This window comes from Tympanuchus pallidicinctus, unplaced genomic scaffold, assembly GCF_026119805.1.
Source record: "Tympanuchus pallidicinctus isolate F22 unplaced genomic scaffold, pur_lepc_1.0 scaffold15, whole genome shotgun sequence".
NCBI lineage: Eukaryota > Metazoa > Chordata > Aves > Galliformes > Phasianidae > Tympanuchus > Tympanuchus pallidicinctus.
Genome location: NW_026294669.1, coordinates 3,688,200 through 3,704,635, shown reverse-complemented (window position 1 = coordinate 3,704,635; position 16,436 = coordinate 3,688,200). Strand labels below are relative to the sequence as shown.

Sequence of the window (16,436 nt, the reverse complement as noted above, 5' to 3'; positions counted from 1 at the left end):
ATTTTCCAAAAGAATTTACTGCCTAGAAATCAAAATTTCCCCTTCTTCATACAGACGTATCCCAAACAAAGCTCTAAACCATCTGCCTAAGCATCTGCTATCTGACATTCCTGGAGCAGAGGGGGCTGTGTGTCCAGCCCCATTGCTGCCGGTCCCATCCTTCTGTTTCTCTACCACCATTTTCAGACCTCTGTCAGGGACTTCAGGTAGGGCTTCCCAGAGTCTGCAGTCCTAACTCACTGATTCCACTGACATTAGCAAGCAAAACCAAACACAAAAAACACCAACTCCCTCACCTTTAAAATATTCAAGAGTCTACATAGATGCATTAGGTTTTTTTTTAGGTTCTCCATTTGGATTCACCACCAATTCTTTCTTTAATTTTTGATTTTTCGGTGTCCTTTGAGATACTGAAAATGAAGTGAAAGCAGTTAAAACTACTTGAGTATTTAACAGTGAGAAGCAAGTTTGAAAGAGACTACTTCAAGGAGAAGCTTTTCAGGTTCTTGGAAAATGCCCTATTTTGTTTGGATTCCTTTGGTTTTTAGGCAACAGCACCAAAGCTTCTTCAGTTTTATTAAGTGCGTAGCATTATTTTCTTTCTCTGATTTGTAATTAAATTTGGCTTCAATTAATTACTGACAGATGCACATTTTTACTTTAGTGGCCAGATTGCTCACCATAGGCTACATCATGCTCTCTGTTTCCATGAAGAGAGAGGTCGAGACCAAGCAGCTCTTGCTGTGGTGATGGGGGAAGGAGAAAGCCACGAACCCACATCGTCTTCCTTGTTCAGATCTCACTGTCAGCACTAAATAATGAAGCGAAGGCATCTCATTAGGGCAGAACATAAGCAAAGCAGGATGCCCTACTAGTGAAAAGGAGCTGTTGGGTGGTTTATGAGATGCACAGACCTATTCTGCTCAAGTATATGCTGTGATGCGTATTTGCAAGAGGAAATAAAACAGAAGAAAAAAGAAGAAAGAGAAGGCAACAAATGCACAAGGGAGGATGTAAAGGATTTAGGGACGTATAGTGAAAATTTTTTTAAAATGAAAAACGTGTTAAATTGATGTTTTTATTCCAAACTAATCACATAAGACTCCCAAAGCTTTGTTTATTGTTTTAAAGTCTGCACCATCATTTAATTGGGTCTCTTACCTGTCTAACTCTGGGCCAAAAAATAAAAGTTAAAAAAAATTATGCCATGTGACTGGCATGAAAAATGCACCTCTTGGGTGGCAGGAACATGGAAAGCTCCTAAGATGACGTGTCATAACACTGCTCTTCAATAGCACAGCCAAAGAAGCAACCTGAGGACAACTACACCACATCAGATGGTGTCCACCAAAGGTAGCCTGACTCACTGAAATGAAGAAAAACAAGTATTTTATCCAACTTCATCTGTAATGACTCTATGGGTATTATTTTTTATAGTGGTATGCACTCAGTGCACGGGCATACACTGTGCATTGGGTGCACATACGCTGCTCTATGCTTCTCTGTTCTGAGCATAGAATTTCTACACAGGAAGCTGCCAAGGGATGGAAGGAACAGACTGAAAGAAAGAAACCCAAGAAAAGGGTATACAAATGGATACAAATGGATGCTTTGATGTATAAGAGGCAAATTTAAAAAGTCACTTTTATTTTAAAAAGTTTTGAAGAAAAAAAAAAAATATCAAAGAGCTCAAATCCTATCCCAGCTTTCACATTTTACATTTAAAAAAATACACAAGCAGAAAAGCCGTGCACTTCACACGATCACAGAGAAAAGACGGGCAGGGTCTCAGCAGACTGGTTGGCAGTTTTATGTTTCAAGTGCCCCCAAAATTCTGTTCTCCAAAACATGTCTGACTGCCACCTGCTTGGTATGTTACTTCAGGCACTTTGATATGTAAATACTTAAAGACTTGTGTTCTTTTTTTTCTTTTTCTTTTCTTTTCTTTTTTTTGGGGGGGGGGGGGGGGAAGGGGGGGAGTAAATTTGAAGGGGATTGCTAAAAGGAACTTAGTTTTCTTAGCAAATACCTTTCAGATTTTTCTAATATTCCACATCTCTGATTTCATCTTGGATAATCTATAAACATATAAAAAATGTTTTTATGGAAGCTAATGCTCTTTTAGCTAATTTTTCACCCCCCAAAAACACCACCACAGAGCATCAATCCAAGGCAAAGCTACTGCTTCAGAATGCGGACCTTGAAGTAAAGCAGGATTCTTCCCAGAAAACTAATACAGTCCTCGAAAAAACTCTGACTGTCATAAAACCTGAGCAGCTGGCAACTCTGTCACCATGAAGTATCCATATGGAAGACCGAGATGTGTCAAACTACCCAAAACGAGTTTGGATAGTGCAGAAGATGGAATAAATAATTCAGTATCTTCAACACATTCAACAGCAGGTAGTAGATATGCTACCTGCTTCTACAATGTGCCAAAATGTAACATGCGAGTGAGAGCGAGGGAGAGAATGTGAGTATCTCCAACCTGTTTTCATGAGGATATTTTGCTCGAGGAAGTTCTCTTTTTAGAGGCATATGATCCGTATCAGATGTTTGTCAGGAGCAGGCAGCACTACAGAACATTAGGAATAACTTAGTAACTTTAATATATATTCACCAACTGCATACTGCTTCATATATATATATGAATATGTATGTGGTCATATATATCTGTGGGTGTATGTGTATATATATACACACACACACACACATATATATATGAAAATCTTAATCAAATGTAACATAAAAATATAAGGAAAGTGAAAATATTTATTTCTCCCAACAGCCTTTCACGCTTCTATAATGCACATTTGCTGTGGCACAGCGACAGCTTCCTGCCTTAATGCGAGCGAGCAGATTACTCAATACGATCAGCTGAACTTGTAATCACAACTACAGTTTAAATGTTTCTGCTCTGTGTTCATGGAGGCTGCAGGAGAACCACAGTGATGCCAGGAATGGAAGGACCAAGCCTCCACCTGCAAGGAGTCAATGCTTAACCAGCACGCTGCCAAAAGCCCGGGGACAGCAGGCAGACCAATGTTCATTGCTGTACCAACAAGGAAAGCTTCATTCTTCACCTTTTGCAATGCTAATTTCCAACCCTAGCCTCCCCTATTCAATGGTTTCTGAACGTGGTACAGCTACCAGACTTGAACGATTACACTGAAATGGCTGACTGACCAAATGAAGTGAGATTTCAAAGAAGTGAGACAAACACTCTCCTTCAATTCAAAAGCTGCCAAACATATTTCATCGAACCTTCAAAAAATAATTGTTTTGTCTGTTCTGAATTAAGCCTGAAGTGCTTTAAGAGAGGTTTCTCTACAAACATGGCTAAAGATCACAAAGGGGAGCATTTGGATTGAATGTAACCCTTCAGTCATCTATTTCTTAAATAAAACTTGCAGCATGCCTGGCATATACCATAAACCGATTTATTTCCATTTACGTAACATGTTTTTTTTATGTGTAATCAGAATTGATGCCCTTTCATTTTATTGCACATTATCACAACAGGCCTTTCTCTGCAATGCCACCAGCAAAAGAGATGGAAAAAAAAGGTTCTTGGTTCTGCACCTGGGCAAGGCAGCTTGCTCTGGGGCTCCTGCCATGCTACAAGGGGCACCAATGCAAGAACGTGCAAACAAAGAGAGAATTCAAAGGGAATGTGTCAAACGTGCAGATGAGAGCACTTGGCAATTTTGAAGCCTTCAGCCTGTTTCTGAGACATTCTCCAGGTCCTGGCTAGAAGTTTTGCAGAAGTGACCACTACACCACTATGCTGTCATGACTGGGCCATTCTTACATACAGATCCACTGCCCAAGTAAGCAAAGTGAGCCCAACTCCCCCCCATGGAAAAATCTAAATTAAAAAGTCATAATCAAAGGGGTTTTGACTTCCAGATATTCTACAGATTATTCTCCCAGCTATGGCATCGTAAACTTCTGAATTCATTTTATCATTAAATAAAGCACCCAGTACAGAACTCCCATTACTCCCCAGTAACACGCAAGAGAAATACCACAGTGAGAAGAATATACCAGATACTTTCTAATCTTTAAGATTCAGAAAGTGAGGCCAAAGATTGCTTATCAAAGGCCGTGAAGAGAATCAGTGCCATGGTGAGAACTCAAGAGCCCAAGAGTCAAAGATAAGAGAAAGTCACGGTCTGGTGATTTAATCGATCCACGTATTATCGTGTCACTCTGTCTACATATCTTATGGCCCCTGCTCACCACAGTACCTGACACACTTCCTGAATGAAGTGTTATCTTCATGAGACCATACGCACCATTTTCAGATAGCGTATTTTTAGGCACAGATATCACGTGTGTATGCACATAGGTTTACATGCACTCACATAGAAATCTAAGCACGTGCACAGACAACACACATCTATACTATATATTTTACATATATGTGTGTATACATAGATTTATCCCACTCCTCTACCGAATTCCACACTATGATTGTGAATCACCATCTTCAGAATTAAGCTATTTAAACTCTGGAATGTTGTTGACAACAGCAGATTTGTTATTGGGAAGACTGTGCATCTCTCCGCCACATATAGCTAAAAATCTGCTTGAAAGACAAGAGTTCCTATCTGCAAAAATGGAGCAAAATGAAATTTTTGGTCAAGGTCTTCCAAATAACACAGTTTTTCTGGTGATGCCTTTGGACTACTCGCAAGTCCTTTCAGGAGCTCTCAGAAAGGAAACCTGACTCGAGCTGTTTGTCAGAATGACTGAAGGTATTCTCTGGAAAGTATTTCAAAAAGAGTTCTGGACCACTGGTAGTTGCACAGTCATATGGGATTCATTTTCTGTATATATCTCAATAGAGCACTGGATGAAACAAATTAACTTTACAATTCAAAGATCTTTATACAGCCCTGTGCTTTTAGGTACAGATATTTAAGCAATCTCCATTTCCTGCCAAACACTGAAATGGATAGTAAATTACATTAAATTATTAGGGATACAACCAGTAAAATTTCTCTTCTGCTTTCTTTGCTAGCTGCTGCATCTTGGTATTTCTTGCACTGAGTATTAAAGGCAGTTTAATGCTATCTGTGATTTTCAGTCCTTCTCCAATTAAAGCACTAAGAGCAGGACACACAATGGCACCTCTGAACATTGCTGTGGGTACCAACTGCAGACTCACAAGAATTCTCTATAGGAGGCAACTCCAGTACCTGGCTCAAGAAAACAGAATTTAATTACTACCTTCCACTCTGTAGCACTCTAAGATGATTTCAGGATGTCCTAATTTCAGGATTCATCCACCTTGATTTCTGCTCTTAGGAAGCAATGAATGAACAAACACACAATGTAGAAGGAGGAACTTACACATTGCTGGCTCTGCTAAAGCCTCAATTCCAGCTCACCTCTATGGTCACTTATAGACGACCACCACTCACAAAGGAGAGCCCCAGCCTGCAAGACACACCAAGAAGGGCAAGTTCTCATCTTGACTTCATTTATGGCAATTCAAGAAGAAATGGATTTAGTTGTTGAATTTTCATTTTTTGTTTTTTGGAAGAAAATACAGGAAATTTCTCTCCCTTTCTGCAGGACTTGCAGGTTGACGTGAAGGGAAAGATGCAAGCTAGAAGGTAAAGCATGAAAACATACTTTCTTCCTTCTTGCTCCTACTTCCACTAATACTAATACCATAAGTTTTACTAGAAACAAGTAAATAATGACAAAAGAGCAGGGCAATAGTGAAAGAATATAGAAAAAATCACATCCACTGGGGATTATGTAGTGCAGTGTCCAGAGCTGTCCCACACCAGACCTCCTCAGTGCTACTGTTTCAAGTAAAAATTAAACATTACACAGAAACAGTTCAAGATTGACATTTTCCAGCTTCGTGTCAAGTTACATTATTTGAATGAATCTCAACTTTTAAAAACATCAAAACACCAAAGAAAAGCAGATGAGGGCCGTATTAAGAGAGAGAGAGAGAGAAATAAGACTCTCACTAGAAGCAGAACAGCCACCCATGTTGAGTATTACCAGAGGCAGGATTAGGTAATGATGTCTTTAAATAAAAATTACCATCCGTTCTTTTCATTGCAAGTTCAACACGAAAAACATTCATTACTCCACAAGCACTTTTTGCTTGTGCCCTTACTCAGGGGTGCACTTTTGCATGCCCACCTCACAAGAGCCCCAGTTGGCCAAACCCAAAAGGAACCCAGCACGGCGCTCAAGGTCCTGAGCCACAGCTGTGCTCAACGCAGCCCCAAAACTGTGGCAGGAGCTCTTCAGAAAAAGGCAGGCAGGATTTTTCTCTAAGTTACCCCAGAAATCCTACGCCGTCTTTAATAACAGAAAGCACTCGACCGCCCTCTCCTCTCATCTCTCAAGCACTTGCAGAAAGCCTGCTCTTAACCCTGCTGCACGGGCTGAAATTCCCTTTCATCTTCCATTTATTTTCATTTTTACCTGAAAGGCAGAGGAGAGCTGGGTTTTTAAGCACAACAAACCCAAACGGGGCTGTTTTGCAATGTATTACATTGTGGTCTCCTTCCATCGATGGCAACGCAAACCTGAACTTCTGCAGAAATAACAACTTCGCCCTTTTGATTTAAGTATGGCATATATTTAATGTAATGTTCATCTATATATGTTCTCACTGTTTAAGAACTCGGCACAGGTGTTATTAATAAAATAAATTTATTTTTAAAAAGGATGCTATTCTATAAGCTTTGAAGCTCACACATAGCCTAACTTAACCCAGCTTTAGCTCATCTGGTCTTTAAATGACTCCTTTCATGTGGTCAGCCCACGAGCCATACGTACTGCTGCTCAATCACGCCACTGTACATCGTCAGCGTGAGGATGATTTGCATGATTTGCATTTCCTGTACCGTTTGAGCTTCAATGAGCTCTAAGCACCACGTACAAAAGAAACCACCGCCAAGTAATGCAAAGATTTTAGTTAAACCAGATGAGACTGTTTTAGTCAAGCTGCCAATAAGAAAGGGAAAAAAAAAAAAAAGAGTCTCAGGGATATCCTGTTAAATAAGGATTTATTTGTAGGGAATCTGAGCCCTAGACGAGTAGCTACTTCTCAAATCTGAAAGTTGCATGGATTCCTTAATAAATATGGCCAAGCATCAAAGAATTCAGTGAGATTTTTTTTTCTTCTCTGTGTTGGTAAGATTTTGGCACCGCATTATGTTACCAATTTACGTATTTAATAGCACATAAATGGGTTCTGATTACATTAGCTTTCCTACCGTATAAACCTAAATCTGATTAAACCGAATTCACCCATTGCTGGTTAAATTTCTCCCTGTGAAAAAAATCTTTTATTTTATTGCAAATGATCAATAAAAGCTGTCGGACAAATAGCTCTGAGAGAAGCAGCACTACAGCGGGCTCAATGAATAAGTACAAAAGTGGAAAAAAAAAAACAAACGTTGCAGAGCCTCGTCGTCACGAAAAACAGAGACAGATGGGGAGACAGACCTATATGATGCTACAAATAGATGAATATCTTGCAAGGATTGCAACAAATGTTTTAAGACGGAGTCGAAATTTGAAAAACTGCAGATTTGCTCACGGTGCTGCCTGTACGTTCACCTGAAATCCACAAGTTGATCGTTATGTATATTAGCAAGGTTTCAAAAATAACAAGAAAAATGCACGGTGTACTTCACGGTTTTGCAAGATCTTTTCCAGATAATGACACAATTAACGATGCCTTTATTTAGCACAGGTCCTGTGTTAGCTATTAGTACCAAAAAGAATTAAGAAAGTTTGCTTTAATTACTGCTTTAAGAAACCTGCTTGAGGTGTGCCTCTCTGCAACTTAAACACGGAGGCTCGTGAACTTCATGTGCAATGCTGTATTTCACAACAGGTCTCAGCTTCAATTGGAAGACAAATTCAGCAAGATGCACATCTCATAGAGCAAGCAGCATCTGAGCAGCCGTTCATCACGTACGCCTGATAGCAACTGAAGGCTGTCTGCTAAAGCACTGGAGGAATCTGCATACAATCATGCTTAATGAAAACCACAGCCAACTCCCACCGCTGCTCTTTCCAAAGGACATTCATTCTCAGAATGTTCAGTTGCATCTTCAGCTCTCTGGATTATCGAAGTGTTACCAAGTTGTAAGAAGAGCATAAGGAGTTACCAAAGGGTTAAACCCCTTCTGAATATGAAAACTACACGTATTCCATCCCTGTCTGCAAACACACAGCATCACAACATTCTATAGCATGACTGTAACATTTACCAACAGAAACGGCCAACATATTAAAAATGCCTTCTGTCATTTTTCCACTTAGAAATCCCCTGCATAATGCTCTTATTTAAAGGTCAGCTAATTTTATTATAGAAAGTAACTAATAACCTTCATTAATTCTTAGATGTGCAGGTTTCTAGCACATCAACCAAATAAATAATACACCGAGGTAATACAGTACAAACCAAGCTGCTGAATATAAGCTCTACTGTGCAAGCAAAAAAAAAAAAAAATTAAAAAAATATCTGCATTTGCAACAGACAAAAGAGGTCATTAGAAATGTAATACATTTTTTCCCTCAAAAGCTGGAATACATAGAGCTGAGTAAAAGCAGATCAGCTGATGCACACCCATAGTCCAAAACACCAAGAGCATCTAAAGAGGTGTTAAGTGTTCTTACCTGCATACGGCCAGGCACAATCCCCAGTGCTACACAGCATGGATGTGCCCGATATTGGAGAATCTAACCTGGTATTTTCCTTACAAACTTTCTAATTTAATAATCAAATAATGTGAAAATACCGAAGTTAAAAACATGCGTGTTTATGCTTTACCTTCACCACATCCCTCCTTGGGAAAGCACTACATAAAATGATTCACCAACATCCACGGTTCTATCAGGCAATTTTCTCTTACACCAATGGACTCGCATGCAACACTATTCATTATCAGCCTTTCCCAGCACGCTGCTTTCGGTTAGTTTGCTCCTAAGAAACATCACTAAAAATAGACTGCTATTTTGGGCTCCTTAATCACATGAGGAAAAGAAACAGTTTGTATCAGTCTTCTTTAATTTACAAAATAATTCCACGGTGCGCCCTGCGCATATATCATGGAAATCACTGGCGCTCCTAAGGCAGGGCAAGCTGCACGCCTGCTGCCGCCGGAGCAAAACGTGCTTTCAAAGATCCCAGCAACAATAGTCTTGTGACTAAATAAGAAACAGAAGCAGAAGCCATGAGCCAAGCAGATACCTATCGGTTTCCTTGAGCTTAATCTGATTAAAACATGGCTCTCAAAAATGTTAAATAGAATGCCACGTCAGAGAGCAGGCATATGATAAAAATAGCTCCTGACAGGAAATCATTATTAAACAGGCATTACTAGTGTATCTGTTATGGAAATTTCCCTGTAATTTTTCAAGGTTTCCCCTCATGCTCTTCTTCAGTTGCCTGTTACACTTCTTTTTTTTCTTTTTCCTTTTTCTTCAATGGCGTTTAAGTTTGAGATGTAAAAAGAAAATTATCACTGCAATTTTCCGACTAGATTCTGCTCAATACCATCTCAAGTACGTCGTACATCATCTTGTCATTCACTTTAACAAGAAATCACATAACATTCATAGACAGAAAATAACCCAAAACAGGCAAGTGCCACTGTGGCAAAAACATACTCGTATGTCACAGCAGAAAAATATCTTAAATGCAATGGTTTTTGTACTGAAAGCATCTTACACGTTTTTTAACTGGAGAAAAGCTGCTAGGAGTGACCTGAAAGCTATTCTGGTGTCCATCAGCCAGATAGAGAAAAAGTAAACTTTTGATAATATGGTATAACACACATCAACATTAATATTTTTAAAAGCTCAGGTAAGTAAAATAAATTTCAGCACTCAAAAATCCCAACCACTGCAGTCCTGCTCACTGCTACCATCCTTCTCACAAACATCCCTGGGAAGGAAAGTTTCTTTCTTAAACATCCACCAACTGGATCTTTCAGAATAGTTCTCATATGTTTGGCTGCTGTTTTCTAAGACCTGCTTGATGTCCACCCTGGGTTTTAAAACAGTTCTCCCACCAAGGCCACACTATGCCTGACCCAGAATGAAGGGATCATGCATCCCATTGGCAGTGGTACTTCAGCCTCATTCCATGAAGTCTTGCAAGAGCACTCCCATCTATTCTGCTTAATATCCCTCTCGCATTAAGAAATTGTATCTACTAGAAGGATAATTCAGCTCATGGTCTTACTGCAATCATCTCCCTTGACAAAGCAGAAAAAAGCACCCAACTGTGAAACATCAGAAACCAAGGTTCAAACCATCTCTACTTAAATGCAAATTGAGTTACATCTCAAGGCAACACAACTCAATGCATTCTGCTGATAAAGATGGGCCCACAAGTCTAGGATCTGAATCCCTACAACAGACTTCTACCAGGACACGTGCAATGTCACAGGGAAGGATAGGCAGCCTGAAATGCCAGGAAGAAAAGCCAGTGACAGTTAAAATGTCAGAATATGGTAAAACACAGAAATGGAAGGGGTGTGAGAAATCAAGGATGAATGAAGATGGAGCCCATTTGCAAAATGTTCTGCAAGCAGTGCCTGAAAATTTCTTCACATGCTCCTAAAAGCCCAAATGCAACCATGAGGGTCACATAGCAAAAGTTCATTCAGATGAACAGCACTGCTCTTATACCAATAACCTGAAGCAGAGTGGTTACTGTGCTTTCCCAGTGGTGCTGAAGAACCCAAAGCAATTCGTATGCACAAATCAGAACTTCTCTGCCCACACTCTCTTGCCAGCTGCAGCCTCCCCAGGCCCCATCTTTTCACCACAAGTGAGCTGGCAATCAAGAAGAAACACCAACTTCCACACTGAATTCTCAATAAACACTGAATCTTATCAAAAGAAATATGCATGCCACATAGCTTTCCAGTTTGAAATACAGACACAGAAGTACAAGCTAGCAGACTAAGAAATTATTACACTATTATTAATAGTAGCAACAGCATTGAGATCATTGGAAGAGACCTTCAAGATCAGCTGGTTCCAACTATTTACCTTCCTCATTTGCTTCTCCTTCTCAGATCTGCTTTCTGTGTACTACCCCATGAAACAAGACACAGTGCAGAGGAGAAACTTTCAATTTCAAGGCTCTTAACACCCAAAATGGGTACGTGTACAGTTATATAGAGGACTAATCCAGCCACTGATGGCTAAATGAGTCATCCACTTCAGAAGGATGACCTGTAATTAAACAAGAATCTACAAAACTCGTAACTATAAGTATCAATTTCAAACTCTGCCATGAAGAGCAAGAAGCATCCTATGTACTGGAACCATTGATACATCCTACAGCTGAGCTGCCCACAAAGTAACCTCTCACCTAAGGAAATTCTTTTTCCTTAAGAAGCCAAACAAAAACAATCTAAAATATTTATTGCCATGAATTTCATCCTCGTTCCATGAACTGCTTAAGAGACATGACATCATGCTAACTATCTAGACCTGTCTGGTTGATAACAGACCCAGATTTCACACTGAAGACAAAGCGGCAGAAATGTGGAAGGGTGCAAATCTACAGGTCACAGCAGATGCTGAACACCAGTCTGCCTTGTCAAGGCCAGAGCTGACAGTTCTGAAATCACAGGAGGTCTAGCAGCGGCCAGGGCTGGCAGCACAGGAACAAACCTGGCCAGCCTTTCACAAGGCTGCTGCCCACAGCTCCTGGCTACAGGGCTTCTCCACAAGTCAGTGCATTCCACAGAAGGCAGAATGACAAGCCTGAAAGAAGGTTAATACTAATTGAAGTTTGCAGCAGGGTGTAGCAGGGAACAAGTTCAAAGTAGCCATTATAGAGAAATCCACCTTAAACATACCCAAGTGTATCTCAAGGCAGACTTCTCCCCAGTCATAAACATTTTGCTTCCAGGCCACACTGCAAATGGGCTGATTTTCAGCTTCCAGTTGGCATACAATGAAATTCCAAAGCAGCACTGCAAGAGCACTTGCAAATGGGTTTCATTCAGTTATTGACACCTCAAACTTCCCAAGACCCTGCGAAAGAGCAGTCAGTGAATACCAGGTTGGAGGAGCCAAACAACCATTTATGAATGTGAGCACCACCTGAGTCTAACATCACTGCAGTCACAAACCATACTTTTCCTTCGTACAAATTTATTCTAGCTCCTCCTTGGGGCAGTTGGAAACTTTCAACCAACAGAAAGGTAATAAGACAACATAGTTTTGGTTGCCATAACACTGGTACGAATGAATGATTTCACCCAGTCTACAAGGCAATCTCCTATGGCTAATTTAGTGAATCCAACAGTTAAAATGCTGCTTTCTTATTCTGAGTGCATAATCTCCTCAAGAAGACTATTTTCAGACATTTAAAAGAAAAGTTGATTTTACAATAGGAAAAATGAGTGTACCACATTTCAAATCCATTAAAATATAAAGTTCTGGTTACAGGCGCAACAATCTGCCTAATTAGTTTTTCCTAATTAGCAGGATGCTCTAACCTCTTTAATAAGACTTCTGTGGACAGAATGTTCCATATTGGTTATCCATCTGAGGAAAAACTGAACAAACACTTCTGGAGCACAGCTAATAGACCGAGCGTGGTCGGGCTTCGTGGTCAGCAGGCTGCTCACATGGGCTGGCACTTAATGCTGGCAATCTGCAAAAAGATGAAATAGTCTACTTAAAACGGCTTGCATGACAACTCTCTTCATAACAACAGCACTGTAAAGACAAAATTAACGGTATTATGAACACGAATTAATGAAGTAACTGCTTTAAATTCAATAGGATAGAAAAAGAAAAGAAAAAAGAAAAAAGAAAAAGAAACGAACACACGTATGGGACCAAAATATCCTGTGCAAAGGTGAGCACAAGAGATAATGGGAAGGCATATACCATAGTGATGCTGTAACAGCCCCAAGTGGGGCTGACCACTTGCACTCCTCCATCATGCAGCATCTGCACTGCACACACAGTTTTTTATCTTCCTCTTTGTGATGGAATCTTTAGTTCTAAAACAAGTAACTATCTCTGAGTCCCATCTCTTGCAATAAAATACACTCCCATCGTTACTATACATTGAGCATGTAATTCAAACTATCAGTTGAGAGAAGTGCAGAGCTCTAGTCATATCTTTGGACAGAGGCAGATGCCTGAGACAAGGACAATTCAGGCCTTTACTTTGTTAGGAGTTTGCAGAGGTGCTGCTAAACTTAATCTCAAAACATTCTTTATACAGCTTAAAAAAGCAGGAAGCACGCAAAAGTATCTCAGGCACCAACCCATTCTCCCTGCCCACCCATGCTCTGAACACGCTGGTCTTGCACCCATCAGTAGATCTCCTAAAGGCACAGGAAAGCTATTAGATTTTTCACTTTTCCTCACTGGGACCTAAGAAAACTGAGAACCACGTGCAAAATATAACTGAAGAACAACCCCTGAAAAATGCTTGCCAGACAGTAATAATAGGAGGTAGAGACATCATAAACATTGTTTTTAAATATGCCTGAATGCCAGAGACCCTATCCAATTCACAATGACCTCCCATGCAACTGTTAATAATGGAAATTAGTGCTTCAGAAGAGTAGATAGCTACTTTTTAATAATGAAAAGAAACGCTACTCATCATAACATAGCAGGGCACACACAAGACAAGCCTTAGGTTTCCTGCTCCATATTCAAAAAAATAAAAATAAAAAAAAAGGTGAGTTTTGCCATTTGTAACTCGTGATGCAATCTTGAATAATTACATTACAATCTGTTCTTCCTGTTTTGAAACTCCTATCTCCAACCTCTTCCTAGAGATCTGCTGACTCGGGTAAGACCTGAGATCTGGGTTCAAAGCATGTAAGTCCTGGATGCCTCAGCAGCCACAGAAACTACTGAGGTCTGACTCTGAAGTAGCCTGGGGACACAAGTCCCTCTGCAAGGCCAGCATGAAATCTCACCAGAGGTAGTACTACAGCAAAACACACTGAGCTTGCACAATCTTGAGTAGACAGTAATGCTAACAGTCTAGAGCAGACAGCAATGAGGTCTCTGTATCCAGGTCCTGTACTACATAGGTTCTTTTGCCTGCTTCTTTTGAAGACATCAACCACAGGGACCTTAAATATAAGGGCTCATTCTAGAGGACCCCAAGATGACCCAGAATACTGATACTTAGTGAAAGTACCAGAGAGCAAAGGGGAAAAAAGTAGTCAGTCACGATTTGCAGAGTACATGGGCTTCTTATTTCCTCCCACAACGGTCAAAAGTCATGCTAAGAAGTCCATAATGCCCAATGGCAATGTTGGGCTAACTCAAATTACCTACTAATTTTCAGGGAGCTCATCAGGACAGGATGAAAAAGACTCATTTGGAGGCTAAAGTCAAAAAAAAAAAAAAAAAAGAACAAACAAGTTAAAGGTTACTATGCTACCAGAGACAAAAATACTTCAAAGAGTTGCCAGATGGGGCAAAATAGTGAGGCTATTTGTGAAGAACCCCTGCAGTCACTGCCCTTCACCACCCTATCGACTAACCACATCAGCCCCTGCCAGAGTCACGATGCACTGGACATACTTGGAGGAAAACAGGGCTAAAGCACACATTTCCTTTTTATCAATGGCTACAAGGCAGACAGAAGTTACGTCTGGCACTGTAAGCAGTACGATGGAGCACAGTTCCTTCAGAAATAACATCTAATTTTGGCACATCTACAATTTATTACAGGACAGCAGTAGCAAGAGAAATTCTCCTCCTAAATTAATTTAGGAATCACGTCCTTCCAAAAAAATAAAATTAAATAAATAAATAAAAAGATAACTTTTTCATTACAACTACCCCAGCAATTCATCTTTTTTTTTTTTTTTTTTTTTTTCCTTGCATAATTTCAGTATCTCTAGCATTATTTCTCCAAATGCATTTGGCATATAAATTTTTTTAGCTGTTATGTTTTAAATAAAATTGATCAGCAGGAAATTTCTGCATATGCACACTTTAAAATAATTCTGTTCCTCGGGGTTTAAACAGAGATGTCACTATGTATGATAACTGTTTCATGTCTAGTGAGTTACAGCTATTCTGTCATAAGTATGAAATGTATTTTGCTCACAAAAGCCAAAGGCACTGTCAAACCTGCAGTACTGCGGAAGAGCAGGAAAAAAATGCCTGCAAACTAACTGCTACTGGATAATGGTCCCATTTATCATCCTTAAATTCCACCTTTAATTAAAAATGGGATATCCTTTCATGTAAATAAAAATGTTCTAACAGGTATAAATTCTTTCTGTAATTTCTGCCAAAAAAGAAGAAAAAGCATGTATATGTTTTTGATGTTCTGTCATGGCTGTTTCTTTCACTCTTTCCTCAAGTTGCTATTACACAGAAGTGCAAGCTGCAGTGTGCAACAAGTAAAATGGAAACAGTGAGAGTTAGAACGAAAAATGATGAAGTTGGCAAGGTTAGAAACATAAACAATAAAAAAAATAAGTGCTCTGAAATGGAAAACATTCTTTAAAATGATGGTGTCCACTGGACCATCAGAGTATATGTGCAGGAGGGAGGGAGGGAAAGACACAGACAAAGGACAGAGGCAAGAAAAGGAAAATAGTATCCAGGAGAAAAAGGAATCACACAGATCTTCATTACAGAACAAAGAAGAAAAAAGCTTTTTGGTTGCTTTGTGTTTGTCAAGGATATTCCAATGAACAGACAGAATGTATTTTGGTTCTCGATATATTTTTTTTTTAAAGGGAGGGTAAATCAACCACCATCCTAATTCGAAGTCTACTGAAGGTACCCTTCCCAAGATACTTGTGCTTAGTAGAGCAAGAGGGGAGAGGAGGAGGAAACAAATGGCTTCGACTGCAGTTTTTGGGAGTCAGAAGTCCCTGTTAAATTGAATGCAGGCCAATGCACCGCAAGTTGGCACATAATCTAACTAGGTATACATTTTATATCTAAGGAAGAAACACCACAACCCACAAAGTTAAGTACTTTATGGGCAAGTTCAGCATTTCAATTTGCATCAGAAGAGTGTTTATATGAAGGGACTCCGACAAGCATCCTCACTTACTGTGCCTCAGCTCCCACCTGCGCAGTCCCCAACACGATGAACTGGGTTCCTTTAGATGAAACTAAACCAAGAGGAGATGCTCCTGGAGAGCATTCAATGCACTCAGGCCACCTCTTACGGACATGCAGTCCAATGGAAGCTGTCCATATCTGGTTAGACAGACAGCTCCCTGAGGGATGGCTGGACCTACAGCCCCATGGTGCTCTACAGCCTCCCTGTAACCCCATTCACCTGCAGTACTTGTTAACATACCGCCTGCCTACACAGTCACATGTGGGTTACAGTTCCAGATCTGGCTGTAATCATGCAAGAACCAAGGAGATAAATGGAGAAAACAGCCTTCAGCACGTTTCTAGAG

The 16,436-nt window shown here is 40.0% G+C and overlaps 1 protein-coding gene across 10 annotated transcripts in view; it reads right to left on the bottom strand.

The window, feature by feature from the left end:
• GTDC1 (glycosyltransferase like domain containing 1) overlaps positions 1 to 16,436 on the bottom strand; it is a 163,607-nt gene that overhangs the window by 88,022 nt on the left and 59,149 nt on the right. Inside the window, exons 2-3 of one of the 10 annotated variants that reach the window (XM_052676144.1) lie at positions 12,519 to 12,676; positions 11,874 to 12,051 (exon numbers count right to left, since the gene is read on the bottom strand). The exons of 8 other annotated variants lie outside the window; for them this stretch is intronic. The gene's annotated coding sequence lies outside the window, so the exon portion shown is untranslated. The remainder of the gene's footprint in view (positions 1 to 11,873; positions 12,052 to 12,518; positions 12,677 to 16,436) is intronic. One more of the 10 variants, XM_052676143.1, reaches the window with a different exon arrangement.